Source organism: Misgurnus anguillicaudatus, chromosome 23, assembly GCF_027580225.2.
Source record: "Misgurnus anguillicaudatus chromosome 23, ASM2758022v2, whole genome shotgun sequence".
In the NCBI taxonomy this organism is placed as follows: domain Eukaryota; kingdom Metazoa; phylum Chordata; class Actinopteri; order Cypriniformes; family Cobitidae; genus Misgurnus; species Misgurnus anguillicaudatus.
In genome coordinates this window covers 37,687,501-37,700,000 of record NC_073359.2, presented here as the reverse complement: position 1 = coordinate 37,700,000, position 12,500 = coordinate 37,687,501, and the positions used below count along the sequence as shown (strand labels likewise).

General features: G+C 42.2%; 22 non-coding genes and 6 pseudogenes across 22 annotated transcripts in view; all 28 read right to left on the bottom strand.

The window, feature by feature from the left end:
* The window catches only part of LOC141360385 (5S ribosomal RNA), a 119-nt gene extending 111 nt beyond the window's left edge, over positions 1–8 (bottom strand). Inside the window, exon 1 of the ribosomal RNA XR_012366898.1 lies at positions 1–8. This exon is cut by the window's left edge and continues 111 nt beyond it. This is a non-coding gene — a ribosomal RNA (5S ribosomal RNA).
* Positions 9–149: 141 nt separating this feature from the next.
* LOC141360087 (5S ribosomal RNA) lies at positions 150–268 on the bottom strand. The gene has a single exon (XR_012366600.1). It is a non-coding gene; the product is annotated as a 5S ribosomal RNA (ribosomal RNA).
* A 129-nt stretch (positions 269–397) lies between these two features.
* Positions 398–516, bottom strand: LOC141360715 (5S ribosomal RNA; annotated as a pseudogene).
* Positions 517–645: 129 nt separating this feature from the next.
* LOC141359822 (5S ribosomal RNA) lies at positions 646–764 on the bottom strand. Its single transcript, XR_012366302.1, has one exon. It is a non-coding gene; the product is annotated as a 5S ribosomal RNA (ribosomal RNA).
* A 129-nt stretch (positions 765–893) lies between these two features.
* LOC141359781 (5S ribosomal RNA) lies at positions 894–1,012 on the bottom strand. The gene has a single exon (XR_012366262.1). It is a non-coding gene; the product is annotated as a 5S ribosomal RNA (ribosomal RNA).
* Positions 1,013–1,141: 129 nt separating this feature from the next.
* LOC141359738 (5S ribosomal RNA) lies at positions 1,142–1,260 on the bottom strand. Its single transcript, XR_012366219.1, has one exon. It is a non-coding gene; the product is annotated as a 5S ribosomal RNA (ribosomal RNA).
* Positions 1,261–1,380: 120 nt separating this feature from the next.
* LOC141361061 (5S ribosomal RNA) lies at positions 1,381–1,499 on the bottom strand. Its single transcript, XR_012367112.1, has one exon. It is a non-coding gene; the product is annotated as a 5S ribosomal RNA (ribosomal RNA).
* A 140-nt stretch (positions 1,500–1,639) lies between these two features.
* Positions 1,640–1,758, bottom strand: LOC141360853 (5S ribosomal RNA; annotated as a pseudogene).
* A 141-nt stretch (positions 1,759–1,899) lies between these two features.
* Positions 1,900–2,018, bottom strand: LOC141360479 (5S ribosomal RNA). The gene has a single exon (XR_012366994.1). It is a non-coding gene; the product is annotated as a 5S ribosomal RNA (ribosomal RNA).
* A 142-nt stretch (positions 2,019–2,160) lies between these two features.
* Positions 2,161–2,279, bottom strand: LOC141360115 (5S ribosomal RNA). The gene has a single exon (XR_012366628.1). It is a non-coding gene; the product is annotated as a 5S ribosomal RNA (ribosomal RNA).
* Positions 2,280–2,424: 145 nt separating this feature from the next.
* Positions 2,425–2,543, bottom strand: LOC141361060 (5S ribosomal RNA). Its single transcript, XR_012367111.1, has one exon. It is a non-coding gene; the product is annotated as a 5S ribosomal RNA (ribosomal RNA).
* A 128-nt stretch (positions 2,544–2,671) lies between these two features.
* Positions 2,672–2,790, bottom strand: LOC141360790 (5S ribosomal RNA; annotated as a pseudogene).
* A 130-nt stretch (positions 2,791–2,920) lies between these two features.
* Positions 2,921–3,039, bottom strand: LOC141359780 (5S ribosomal RNA). Its single transcript, XR_012366261.1, has one exon. It is a non-coding gene; the product is annotated as a 5S ribosomal RNA (ribosomal RNA).
* Positions 3,040–8,896: 5,857 nt separating this feature from the next.
* On the bottom strand, positions 8,897–9,015 carry LOC141361059 (5S ribosomal RNA). Its single transcript, XR_012367110.1, has one exon. It is a non-coding gene; the product is annotated as a 5S ribosomal RNA (ribosomal RNA).
* Positions 9,016–9,156: 141 nt separating this feature from the next.
* On the bottom strand, positions 9,157–9,275 carry LOC141359948 (5S ribosomal RNA). Its single transcript, XR_012366445.1, has one exon. It is a non-coding gene; the product is annotated as a 5S ribosomal RNA (ribosomal RNA).
* A 120-nt stretch (positions 9,276–9,395) lies between these two features.
* LOC141360384 (5S ribosomal RNA) lies at positions 9,396–9,514 on the bottom strand. The gene has a single exon (XR_012366897.1). It is a non-coding gene; the product is annotated as a 5S ribosomal RNA (ribosomal RNA).
* A 141-nt stretch (positions 9,515–9,655) lies between these two features.
* On the bottom strand, positions 9,656–9,774 carry LOC141360086 (5S ribosomal RNA). The gene has a single exon (XR_012366599.1). It is a non-coding gene; the product is annotated as a 5S ribosomal RNA (ribosomal RNA).
* A 129-nt stretch (positions 9,775–9,903) lies between these two features.
* On the bottom strand, positions 9,904–10,022 carry LOC141360714 (5S ribosomal RNA; annotated as a pseudogene).
* Positions 10,023–10,151: 129 nt separating this feature from the next.
* Positions 10,152–10,270, bottom strand: LOC141359821 (5S ribosomal RNA). The gene has a single exon (XR_012366301.1). It is a non-coding gene; the product is annotated as a 5S ribosomal RNA (ribosomal RNA).
* A 129-nt stretch (positions 10,271–10,399) lies between these two features.
* LOC141359779 (5S ribosomal RNA) lies at positions 10,400–10,518 on the bottom strand. The gene has a single exon (XR_012366260.1). It is a non-coding gene; the product is annotated as a 5S ribosomal RNA (ribosomal RNA).
* Positions 10,519–10,647: 129 nt separating this feature from the next.
* LOC141359737 (5S ribosomal RNA) lies at positions 10,648–10,766 on the bottom strand. The gene has a single exon (XR_012366218.1). It is a non-coding gene; the product is annotated as a 5S ribosomal RNA (ribosomal RNA).
* A 120-nt stretch (positions 10,767–10,886) lies between these two features.
* On the bottom strand, positions 10,887–11,005 carry LOC141361058 (5S ribosomal RNA). The gene has a single exon (XR_012367108.1). It is a non-coding gene; the product is annotated as a 5S ribosomal RNA (ribosomal RNA).
* A 141-nt stretch (positions 11,006–11,146) lies between these two features.
* LOC141361057 (5S ribosomal RNA) lies at positions 11,147–11,265 on the bottom strand. The gene has a single exon (XR_012367107.1). It is a non-coding gene; the product is annotated as a 5S ribosomal RNA (ribosomal RNA).
* A 140-nt stretch (positions 11,266–11,405) lies between these two features.
* Positions 11,406–11,524, bottom strand: LOC141360852 (5S ribosomal RNA; annotated as a pseudogene).
* Positions 11,525–11,665: 141 nt separating this feature from the next.
* On the bottom strand, positions 11,666–11,784 carry LOC141360478 (5S ribosomal RNA). The gene has a single exon (XR_012366993.1). It is a non-coding gene; the product is annotated as a 5S ribosomal RNA (ribosomal RNA).
* A 142-nt stretch (positions 11,785–11,926) lies between these two features.
* LOC141361056 (5S ribosomal RNA) lies at positions 11,927–12,045 on the bottom strand. The gene has a single exon (XR_012367106.1). It is a non-coding gene; the product is annotated as a 5S ribosomal RNA (ribosomal RNA).
* A 145-nt stretch (positions 12,046–12,190) lies between these two features.
* LOC141361055 (5S ribosomal RNA) lies at positions 12,191–12,309 on the bottom strand. The gene has a single exon (XR_012367105.1). It is a non-coding gene; the product is annotated as a 5S ribosomal RNA (ribosomal RNA).
* A 128-nt stretch (positions 12,310–12,437) lies between these two features.
* The window catches only part of LOC141360789 (5S ribosomal RNA), a 119-nt pseudogene continuing 56 nt past the window's right edge, over positions 12,438–12,500 (bottom strand).

Genomic DNA, 12,500 nt, shown 5'->3' with positions numbered 1-12,500 from the left:
CCGTAAGCGAGCGCTGACTCGATTCGAGAGCCACTTCAAGACTAATGTGGCAACGCCATGCCATCGGCGAACGCTTACAGAAAGGATGCATTTCTGGAAAAAAATTATATGAATAAGTAATTAAATAATTAATTAAATAAAGAATTAAATGCTTACAGCACCTGGTATTCCCAGGAGGTCTCCCATCCAAGTACTAAGCAGGCCCGACCCTGCTTGGCTTCCGAGATCAGACGAGAGCGGGCGTGCTCAGGGTGGTGTGGCCGTAAGCGAGTGCTGACTCGATTCGAGAGCCACTTCAAGACTAATGTGGCAACGCCATGCCATCGGCGAACGCTTACAGAAAGGATGCATTTCTGGAACAAAATTATATGAATAAATAATTAAATAATTAATTAAATGCTTACAGCACCTGCTATTCCCAGGCGGTCTCCCATCCAAGTACTAACCAGGCACGACCCTGCTTGGCTTCCGAGATCAGACGAGAGCGGGCGTGCTCAGGGTGGTGTGGCCGTAAGCGAGCGCTGACTCGATTCGAGAGCCACTTCAAGACTAATGTGGCAACGCCATGCCATGTGCGAACGCTTACAGAAAGGATGCATTTCTGGAAAAAAATTATATGAATAAATAATTAAATAAATAATTAAATGCTTACAGCACCTGGTATTCCCAGGCGGTCTCCCATCCAAGTACTAACCAGGCCCGACCCTGCTTGGCTTCCGAGATCAGACGAGAGCGGGCGTGCTCAGGGTGGTGTGGCCATAAGCGAGCGCTGACTCGATTCGAGAGCCACTTCAAGACTAATGTGGCAACGCCATGCCATGTGCGAACGCTTACAGAAAGGATGCATTTCTGGAAAAAAATGATATGAATAAATAATTAAATAATTAATTAAATGCTTACAGCACCTGGTATTCCCAGGCGGTCTCCCATCCAAGTACTAACCAGGCCCGACCCTGCTTGGCTTCCGAGATCAGACGAGAGCGGGCGTGCTCAGGGTGGTGTGGCCGTAAACGAGCGCTGACTCAATTCGAGAGCCACTTCAAGATTAATGTGGCAACGCCATGCCATCGGCGAACGCTTACAGAAAGGATGCATTTCTGGAAAAAAATTATATGAATAAATAATTAAATAATTAATTAAATGCTTACAGCACCTGGGATTCCCAGGCGGTCTCCCATCCAAGTACTAACCAGGCCCGACCCTGCTTGGCTTCCGAGATCAGACGAGAGCGGGCGTGCTCAGGGTGGTGTGGCCGTAAGCGAGCGCTAACTCGATTCGAGAGCCACTTCAAGACTAATGTGGCAACGCCATGCCATCGGCGAACGCTTACAGAAAGGATGCATTTCTGGGAAAAATTATATGAATAAATAATTAATTAAATGCTTACAGCACCTGGTATTCCCAGGCGGTCTCCCATCCAAGTACTAACCAGGCCCGACCCTGCTTGGCTTCCGAGATCAGACGAGAGCGGGCGTGCTCAGGGTGGTGTGGCCGTAAGCGAGCGCTGATTCGATTCGAGAGCCACTTCAAGACTAATGTGGCAACGCCATGCCATCGCCGAACGCTTACAGAAAGGATGCATTTTGGAAAAAAATTATATGAATAAGTAATTAAATAATTAATTAAATAAATAATTAAATGCTTACAGCACCTGGTATTCCCAGGCGGTCTCCCATCCAAGTGCTAACCAGGCCCGACCCTGCTTGGCTTCCGAGATCAGACGAGAGCGGGCGTGCTCAGGGTGTTGTGGCCGTAAGCGAGCGCTGACTCGATTCGAGAGCCACTTCAAGACTAATGTGGCAAAGCCATGGCATCGGCGAACGCTTACAGAAAGGATGCATTTCTGGAAAAAAATTATATGAATAAATAATTAAATAATTAATTAAATAAAGAATTAAATTCTTACAGCACCTGGTATTCCCAGGCGGTCTCCCATCCAAGTACTAACCAGGCCCAACCCTGCTTGGCTTCCGAGATCAGACGAGAGCGGGTGTGCTCAGGACGGAGTGGCCGTAAGCGAGGGCTGACTCGATTCGAGAGCCACTTCAAGACTAATGTGGCAACGCCATGCCATCGGCGAACGCTTACAGAAAGGATGCATTTCTGGAAAAAAAATTATATGAATAAATAATTAAATAATTAATTAAATAAAGAATTAATTGCTTACAGCACCTGGTATTCCCAGGCGGTCTCCCATCCAAGTACTAACCAGGCCCGACCCTGCTTGGCTTCCGAAATCAGACGAGAGCGGGCGTGCTCAGGGTGGTGTGGCCGTAAGCGAGCGCTGACTCGATTCGAGAGCCACTTCAAGACTAATGTGGCAACGCCATGCCATCGGCGAACGCTTACAGAAAGGATGCATTTCTGGAAAAAAATTATATGAATAAGTAATTAAATAATTAATTAAATAAATAAATAATTAAATGCTTACAGCACCTGGTATTCCCAGGCGGTCTCCCATCCAAGTACTAACCAGGCCCGACCCTGCTTGGCTTCCGAGATCAGACGAGAGCGGGCGTGCTCAGGGTGGTGTGGCCGTAAGCGAGCGCTGACTCGATTCGAGAGCCACTTCAACACTAATGTGGCAACGCCATGCCATGTGCGAACGCTTACAGAAAGGATGCATTTCTGGAAAAAATTATATGAATAAATAATTAAATAATTAATTAAATGCTTACAGCACCTGGTATTCCCAGGCGGTCTCCCATCCAAGTACTAACCAGGCCCGACCCTGCTTGGCTTCCGAGATCAGACGAGAGCGGGCGTGCTCAGGGTGGTGTGGCCATGAAGCGAGCGCTGACTCAATTCGAGAGCCACTTCAAGACTAATGTGGCAACGCCATGCCATCGGCGAACGCTTACAGAAAGGATGCATTTCTGGAAAAAAATTATATGAATAAATAATTAAATAATTAATTAAATGCTTACAGCACCTGGTATTCCCAGGCGGTCTCCCATCCAAGTACTAACCAGGCCCGACCCTGCTTGGCTTCCGAGATCAGACGAGAGCGGGCGTGCTCAGGGTGGTGTGGCCGTAAACGAGCGCTGACTCAATTCGAGAGCCACTTCAAGATTAATGTGGCAACGCCATGCCATCGGCGAACGCTTACAGAAAGGATGCATTTCTGGAAAAAAATTATATGAATAAATAATTAAATAATTAATTAAATGCTTACAGCACCTGGGATTCCCAGGCGGTCTCCCATCCAAGTACTAACCAGGCCCAACCCTGCTTGGCTTCCGAGATCAGACGAGAGCGGGCGTGCTTTTTTTTTTTTTTTTTTTTTTTTTTATTGTTATTTCATATAAAATACATCAGCATACAAAAATGAAATTTTTAAGGAAACATTTCATAAGTCACATCGCAGAAGCATCTTTTTCACACATTCAGAACACAATTTTAAACCAAGAAACTAAAACAAAAGTTCATCTTCTCCTAGCAAGTTAAAACGCTTTTGATTAAAAACACCTATAACATCTTTGGTAAAGATTTTGTAAAAGTCCCCCATCTTGTTCTCCAAGTTAAAATAATTGTACAACATTTCCACATAGTCTTCTACCATCTGCTTAAAAAGCACCCATAGGTTCAAAGTAAAATTCCTGTGTCTTGCTACATTCCTTCTTTTCCATATTGCTTTTTTCGCTATGATTAACAACAAATTCACAAGTTTCCTGTTTTCTTTGTTCTCTGTCATTCCCAGCATAAAAAATCTCTTCCAGTCAGTTACCTCTTCATTTTCTCTTAATTCTGTGACAATTTCTTTAAGTTCATTAAAAAATGGGTTCAGCTTTTCACAGAATAAAAACAGATGTAACATACCTTCATCCTCTTTTTTACAGACTTTACACTGGGCATTTGTTTGTTTGTTCATTGCACAGAGTTTCATTTCAGTAAAAATTACATTATGTCTGATAAAATAGTCAAAACATTCCAAGTCCACATTTAACCACTTCCATGTTCTATTTTTCCAAATGTCCTTTTCATCAAGTTCATTAAAGTGTCTTAGCCACATCTGGTTAGCAACAGGTGCTTTAAAAACTCTTTTCGTAAAAAAATCATAAAACATTTTCACTGTTCCCAAAATAAAATTAACCCTTTTGTCTTTACATTTTAAAAACACCATCATCTTATCTTCCTTTCCCTCCCTTTTATTTATCACTTCTAACCACTGTCTTGGAATTGCTTTCTTAACTTCCTCATATTGGTTTATTAAAGTTGTCACATTAAAATCTTCCTTCTCATCCTCCATTGCATCAATAATGACCTGGATTGGTAAAAATCCTTCTTTAACTTCCCACAAGATGTCTCTGACTTTTACGATCCCCACTTGTAACCACTTCTTATAATAAATGTCTTTCTCATTTATTTTGATTTTATCATTTAAAAACAGAGGCTGATTTAAAATCCTTTCCCTCCCCTCTGGATTAAAATCCACCTCAGTTAAAAAAAGCCTCCATGCATTTAAAACCTCCTTATAAAACTGTGGAATCCCTTCCATCATCCAGGCTTTTAGCTTCATCCATAAAGTGTCTTCTTCAAGCTTAAAACCTCCACATTTGTTTAAATAAAAACCCATCAATTTCTTCCACTCAGCTTTGTTTTTGTCATCCAGATATTTTCTGACCACTTTTACCCTCATACTGTTCATCTTTTGTTCTACATCTTGCAATCCTAGCCCTCCCTCTTCTGTTTTTCCTATAAGCGTATGATATGCTATCCTTGGAGGCTTTTTTTCCCATAAAAATTCTAAAACACTCTTTTTTATTCTTTGGGCAACCCAGTTCGGCAGTGACATCACATGCAAATTATACCACATCTTAGAAAGCATTAGCATGTTGACAATTAAAATTTTCCCCTTTAAACTTAAAAACATATTTCTCCAAAAAATCAATCTTCTCTCCACCCCTCCCAACGTTTGCTCCCACAAGTTGTTGACAGCCTCTTTCTCATTTTTTGCTAAAATAACACCTAATATCTTCATCTCTTGTACCTCCTTGAACTTAACAACCCCTGTTAAAACCTCTGTTGTTCCAAACTTCATATATACTGTTTTATCCTCATTTAGTTTTGCACCTGAGCCCATACAGTAGCATTTCATTTTTTCCATTACTTCTTTTACGCTTTCTATATTCTCAACTACAATTGTCGTGTCATCTGCGTATTGGAATATTCTTGTTAATTCCTCTTTGTCTTCTAATTCTATTCCATTTATATGTTTTCCTCTGTTAATTAGAAGCCCTAGGGGTTCTGCCACCAAAGAGTACAGCTGTGCTGAGAGTGGACACCCTTGTCTAATAGATCTTAAAACTTTAAAGGGTTGAGTTAAAAAACCATTACATTTTACCTTAGTTAAAATGTCAGTATATAAAACTGAAATCCATTTTATGAATTTCTGCCCAAAGCCAAATTGTTTTAGAACTGCAAATAAGAATCTGTGTTCCACTCTATCAAATGCCTTCTCAAAGTCCATGCTTATTATATATGCGCTTTTACCCTTTTCTTTTATATACCACGTTATGTCTCTAATGCTGCTTGTAATATCTGCTATATCTCTTCCCATTACTCCGTAAGCTTGATTAGTTTCAATTATATTGGGCAGTACCTGTTTTAGTCTATTTGCTAAAACTTTAGCTAAAACTTTAAGGTCTGTGTTTAGCATTGTGATTGGTCTATAATTTTTCAAGTCTGTTTTATTTCCTTTGTTCTTATATATAATTTTCATTAGACCTAACCCCATTCTTGGGTGCACTTTTCCTTTTTCAAAGATCTCTTCATAAACCTCTTTTAAAATAATACTTATTTTTCCTTTGAAAGCTTTATAAAACTCATTCCCAATGCCGTCTATCCCTGGGCTTTTCTTCGTTCCTAATTGATTGATGGCTTCTATAATTTCTTCCGTTGTAATATCTTTTTCACAATCATTTTTGTCTTCTTTATCAACTTTTCTCGTTATTTGCTGTAATAAGATTTTTCTTTTTGTCTCATCTCCTTCTTCTGATGTAAAAAGTTCCTCATAAAACTGGTTTACCTCTTTTAAAATACCCTCTGTACTTAATATCACTTTTCCTTCTTTGTTTCTGAGTTCTTTAATTATTCCTGCCTTCCCCCTACTTTTCTCAAGGTTAAAAAAGAACTTGTTGCATTTTTCTCCTTCTACTGTGTATTTCGCTTTGCTTCTTAGCATCGCCCCTTTGTACTTTTCTTCTTCTATTTTCTTTAGTTTTTCCTCCACTTCGATTACTCTTTGTATGTTTACCTCATTTTTGTTTAACTCCTCTTTTAATGTTTTTCTTATTTCTTCCTCTTTTATTCTTTTCACCTTTTGCAACAATTTACTATAGCTCACTGCATATTTCCTAATGTCATATTTCATGTTTTCCCACCATTGTCTTTTATCTTCTATATACATAAGGTCTTTTTTTCCTTCATCTAATATATTTTCTATCTCTTTTTTAAAATGCTGTTCCTTTAAAACTTCAGTGTTTAAAATCCATACCCCTGGTCCCTTCATTTCTCTTTTAAAATCCATTCTCATTAACACCATTTTGTGATCACTTAAAGTTGTTTCTTTATAAAACACTCCATCAATAAAACATTCCAAATTCCTGGTGCTTAAAAAGTGGTCTATTCTAGTTTGACACATAAAATTCCCCACCAGCTGTCTTCTTGTATATTCCTTCTTTTTTTCATTTCTCTCCCTCCACACATCAATCATGTTTTTTTTCCCCATCAACGACCTTAACTCCTTTCTACCCCCATCTGATTTAAAGATCATTCCATTAACCATGTCCATTTTACTAAAAACAGTGTTAAAATCCCCCGCAATCATTACCCTCTCCCATTTTTCAACTACTTCAGCTATAACATTAAAATATCTTTTCTTTTCTATTTCTTCATTTGGAGCATGTACGTTTACTAAAATAAAATCATCTTCTTCTATCTTAATTTCTACTGCCATGCATTTCCCTTTTGTGTCATTATACATTAGTTTTGTCTTGATACCTCTATCTTGTCTTATTAACACCGCCACTCCTCCTCCCATTTTTCCCTCTCCATTATTAAAAAATAATTCTCCTTCCCATCTTCTTTTAAAATCCTCCATTACACTTTCTTTCCAGTTTGTCTCTTGCAATAAAATCACATCTTCATCTCTACACAGTTCCTTAACTTTTTCAAATTTCACACCATTCATTAATCCCCTTGCATTAAAGCTCACAATTTTTAACACCATTAAATAAAAAGAAAAAAAGACAAACTTTTGCATCAACATTTTGTTAGTCAATTGTCCTCCCCTGCCTTTTCACTTCTTCCACAGCCTTTTATGTCTTCAGAATTTTGTTTCCACATTTTATTTTTAGCTTTCTCCAAATTTGGTATTACCTTAATTTTTCTCCTTCTTTTCTTGGTTGTTCCCAACGTGCTGCCTTCGTCAATGTTTTCACTGTCTTTGTCCTTTCCTTCCTCCTCCCCAGTTTGTTCTTTCTCCTTTGACTCCTTCGTTTCAATTTGTTGAGTATCGTTTTCCTCCATCAGATCCTCCATTTCCTCGCTTTCCTGTGTTAATTCAGTCTTTTCAATTTCGTTGTCATTGTCCTCTCCTTGTGTCACTCCAGTGTTCTCATTTTGCTCTTCACTTTCCTGTGTTAATTCAGTCTTTTCAATCTCGTTGTCAGTGTCCTCTCCTTGTGTCGCTCCAGTGTCCTCACGTTGCTCCTCTTCGTTGTCTGTTTCATGCATCTGCCCGCTCTCCTGCTCTTCTTCCTGTTGATGGTCTCTGTACCAGCATTCGCACTTGTCCAGTGCACGCTTGCAGTCCGGACACCTCACTACCTTGCAGTCCCTCGCGAAGTGGCCTGTTTCCTCGCATTTAAAGCATTTAAAATCCGGACAGTCCTTCATCATATGTTCGGGGCTCATACACAACCTGCAGGTTCTCACCTGCTGGCTATGTATCACTCTGAAGTATTGAGGACCTTCTCCCGTTTCAAGTCTAGTGCTGTAGGGCAAGGAGGCCACTTCTTTTGGGAACCGTACCTTCAGGAACCTTGTTCCATCCTCTATGTGGGTGCCGTTGTAGAATCTTCTCCTTATCTGTGAGATGGGAGTTACCCCCCATCCCTCCAGCTTCTGTAATATCTCGCCGTCGTCCAGGTATGCGGGCAGATGCATAAAAGAGACAACAAAATCTTTATTATTCAACTTTTTAATTTCACAAATCTTTCCTTTAATCATTAGTCCTCCATCCAACTTTTCAATATCTTCCTCCTTTTCAAAGGTAATTTCATAATCTTTCATCGTTTTGGGCCTTACCGCTAGTATGCTTGTAACGTCCATCTTGTCAAGCAATGCCTGAATTATGTCCTCTGGTTTTCCTTCATGCACCTCTGCCAGATCAACTACCACCGTTGCTTCTTTAGTGTAGTATCTTTTATACCTCCTTTCAGGGCCATCCTTATCTTGTTGCCTTTTTTCCAGTCCGTTTTCCATTTGCTGATGCGTTCCTCGTTCTAAATCCATGTCTGTTGCTGTTATATTGTCCATTCCTCAAAGAAACAAGCAACAACACACAAGAAAACTAAAACGATCCCTCCCAAACAGCTAAGCTGTTGGGAGGACAAGTAACAAAATAACAAAAAACAAACAAACAAAAAAACCTTTTAGAACTAAACAAACACAAATAGAAAAACTCAAACGTATGGAGAACCTTTCCCTCTCTACTGCAGCCTCACACTTCCTGTTTGCTCTCTAGCGCTCTCAGGGTGGTGTGGCCGTAAGCGAGCGCTAACTCGATTCGAGAGCCACTTCAAGACTAATGTGGCAACGCCATGCCATCGGCGAACGCTTACAGAAAGGATGCATTTCTGGGAAAAATTATATGAATAAATAATTAATTAAATGCTTACAGCACCTGGTATTCCCAGGCGGTCTCCCATCCAAGTACTAACCAGGCCCGACCCTGCTTGGCTTCCGAGATCAGACGAGAGCGGGCGTGCTCAGGGTGGTGTGGCCGTAAGCGAGCGCTGACTCGATTCGAGAGCCACTTCAAGACTAATGTGGCAACGCCATGCCATCGGCGAACGCTTACAGAAAGGATGCATTTCTGGAAAAAATTTATATGAATAAATAATTAAATAATTAATTAAATAAAGAATTAAATGCTTACAGCACCTGGTATTCCCAGGCGGTCTCCCATCCAAGTACTAACCAGGCCCGACCCTGCTTGGCTTCCGAGATCAGACGAGAGCGGGCGTGCTCAGGACGGTGTGGCCGTAAGCGAGCGCTTACTCGATTCGAGAGCCACTTCAAGACTAATGTGGCAACGCCATGCCATCGGCGAACGCTTACAGAAAGGATGCATTTCTGGAAAAAATTATATGAATAAATAATTAAATAAATGCTTACAGCACCTGGTATTCCCAGGCGGTCTCCCATCCAAGTACTAACCAGGTCCGACCCTGCTTGGCTTCCGAGATCAGACGAGAGCGGGCGTGCTCAGGGTGGTGAGGCCGTAAGCCAGCGCTGACTCGATTCGAGAGCCACTTCAAGACTAATGTGGCAACGCCATGCCATCGGCGAACGCTTACAGAAAGGATGCATTTCTGGAAAAAAATTATATGAATAAGTAATTAAATAATTAATTAAATAAAGAATTAAATGCTTACAGCACCTGGTATTCCCAGGAGGTCTCCCATCCAAGTACTAAGCAGGCCCGACCCTGCTTGGCTTCCGAGATCAGACGAGAGCGGGCGTGCTCAGGGTGGTGTGGCCGTAAGCGAGTGCTGACTCGATTCGAGAGCCACTTCAAGACTAATGTGGCAACGCCATGCCATCGGCGAACGCTTACAGAAAGGATGCATTTCTGGAACAAAATTATATGAATAAATAATTAAATAATTAATTAAATGCTTACAGCACCTGCTATTCCCAGGCGGTCTCCCATCCAAGTACTAACCAGGCACGACCCTGCTTGGCTTCCGAGATCAGACGAGAGCGGGCGTGCTCAGGGTGGTGTGGCCGTAAGCGAGCGCTGACTCGATTCGAGAGCCACTTCAAGACTAATGTGGCAACGCCATGCCATGTGCGAACGCTTACAGAAAGGATGCATTTCTGGAAAAAAATTATATGAATAAATAATTAAATAAATAATTAAATGCTTACAGCACCTGGTATTCCCAGGCGGTCTCCCATCCAAGTACTAACCAGGCCCGACCCTGCTTGGCTTCCGAGATCAGACGAGAGCGGGCGTGCTCAGGGTGGTGTGGCCATAAGCGAGCGCTGACTCGATTCGAGAGCCACTTCAAGACTAATGTGGCAACGCCATGCCATGTGCGAACGCTTACAGAAAGGATGCATTTCTGGAAAAAAATGATATGAATAAATAATTAAATAATTAATTAAATGCTTACAGCACCTGGTATTCCCAGGCGGTCTCCCATCCAAGTACTAACCAGGCCCGACCCTGCTTGGCTTCCGAGATCAGACGAGAGCGGGCGTGCTCAGGGTGGTGTGGCCGTAAACGAGCGCTGACTCAATTCGAGAGCCACTTCAAGATTAATGTGGCAACGCCATGCCATCGGCGAACGCTTACAGAAAGGATGCATTTCTGGAAAAAAATTATATGAATAAATAATTAAATAATTAATTAAATGCTTACAGCACCTGGGATTCCCAGGCGGTCTCCCATCCAAGTACTAACCAGGCCCGACCCTGCTTGGCTTCCGAGATCAGACGAGAGCGGGCGTGCTCAGGGTGGTGTGGCCGTAAGCGAGCGCTAACTCGATTCGAGAGCCACTTCAAGACTAATGTGGCAACGCCATGCCATCGGCGAACGCTTACAGAAAGGATGCATTTCTGGGAAAAATTATATGAATAAATAATTAATTAAATGCTTACAGCACCTGGTATTCCCAGGCGGTCTCCCATCCAAGTACTAACCAGGCCCGACCCTGCTTGGCTTCCGAGATCAGACGAGAGCGGGCGTGCTCAGGGTGGTGTGGCCGTAAGCGGGCGCTGACTCGATTCGAGAGCCACTTCAAGACTAATGTGGCAACGCCATGCCATCGGCGAACGCTTACAGAAAGGATGCATTTCTGGAAAAAATGTATATGAATAAATAATTAAATAATTAATTAAATAAAGAATTAAATGCTTACAGCACCTGGTATTCCCAGGCGGTCTCCCATCCAAGTACTAACCAGGCCCGACCCTGCTTGGCTTCCGAGATCAGACGAGAGCGGGCGTGCTCAGGGTGGTGTGGCCGTAAGCGAGCGCTGATTCGATTCGAGAGCCACTTCAAGACTAATGTGGCAACGCCATGCCATCGCCGAACGCTTACAGAAAGGATGCATTTTGGAAAAAAATTATATGAATAAGTAATTAAATAATTAATTAAATAAATAATTAAATGCTTACAGCACCTGGTATTCCCAGGCGGTCTCCCATCCAAGTGCTAACCAGGCCCGACCCTGCTTGGCTTCCGAGATCAGACGAGAGCGGGCGTGCTCAGGGTGTTGTGGCCGTAAGCGAGCGCTGACTCGATTCGAGAGCCACTTCAAGACTAATGTGGCAAAGCCATGGCATCGGCGAACGCTTACAGAAAGGATGCATTTCTGGAAAAAAATTATATGAATAAATAATTAAATAATTAATTAAATAAAGAATTAAATTCTTACAGCACCTGGTATTCCCAGGCGGTCTCCCATCCAAGTACTAACCAGGCCCAACCCTGCTTGGCTTCCGAGATCAGACGAGAGCGGGTGTGCTCAGGACGGAGTGGCCGTAAGCGAGGGCTGACTCGATTCGAGAGCCACTTCAAGACTAATGTGGCAACGCCATGCCATCGGCGAACGCTTACAGAAAGGATGCATTTCTGGAAAAAAAATTATATGAATAAATAATTAAATAATTAATTAAATAAAGAATTAATTGCTTACAGCACCTGGTATTCCCAGGCGGTCTCCCATCCAAGTACTAACCAGGCCCGACCCTGCTTGGCTTCCGAGATCAGACGAGAGCGGGCGTGCTCAGGGTGGTGTGGCCGTAAGCGAGCGCTGACTCGATTCGAGAGCCACTTCAAGACTAATGTGGCAACGCCATGCCATCGGCGAACGCTTACAGAAAGGATGCATTTCTGGAAAAAAATTATATGAATAAGTAATTAAATAATTAATTAAATAAATAAATAATTAAATGCTTACAGCACCTGGTATTCCCAGGCGGTCTCCCATCCAAGTACTAACCAGGCCCGACCCTGCTTGGCTTCCGAGATCAGACGAGAGCGGGCGTGCTCAGGGTGGTGTGGCCGTAAGCGAGCGCTGACTCGATTCGAGAGCCACTTCAACACTAATGTGGCAACGCCATGCCATGTGCGAACGCTTACAGAAAGGATGCATTTCTGGAAAAAATTATATGAATAAATAATTAAATAATTAATTAAATGCTTACAGCACCTGGTATTCCCAGGCGGTCTCCCATCCAAGTACTAACCAGGCCCGACCCTG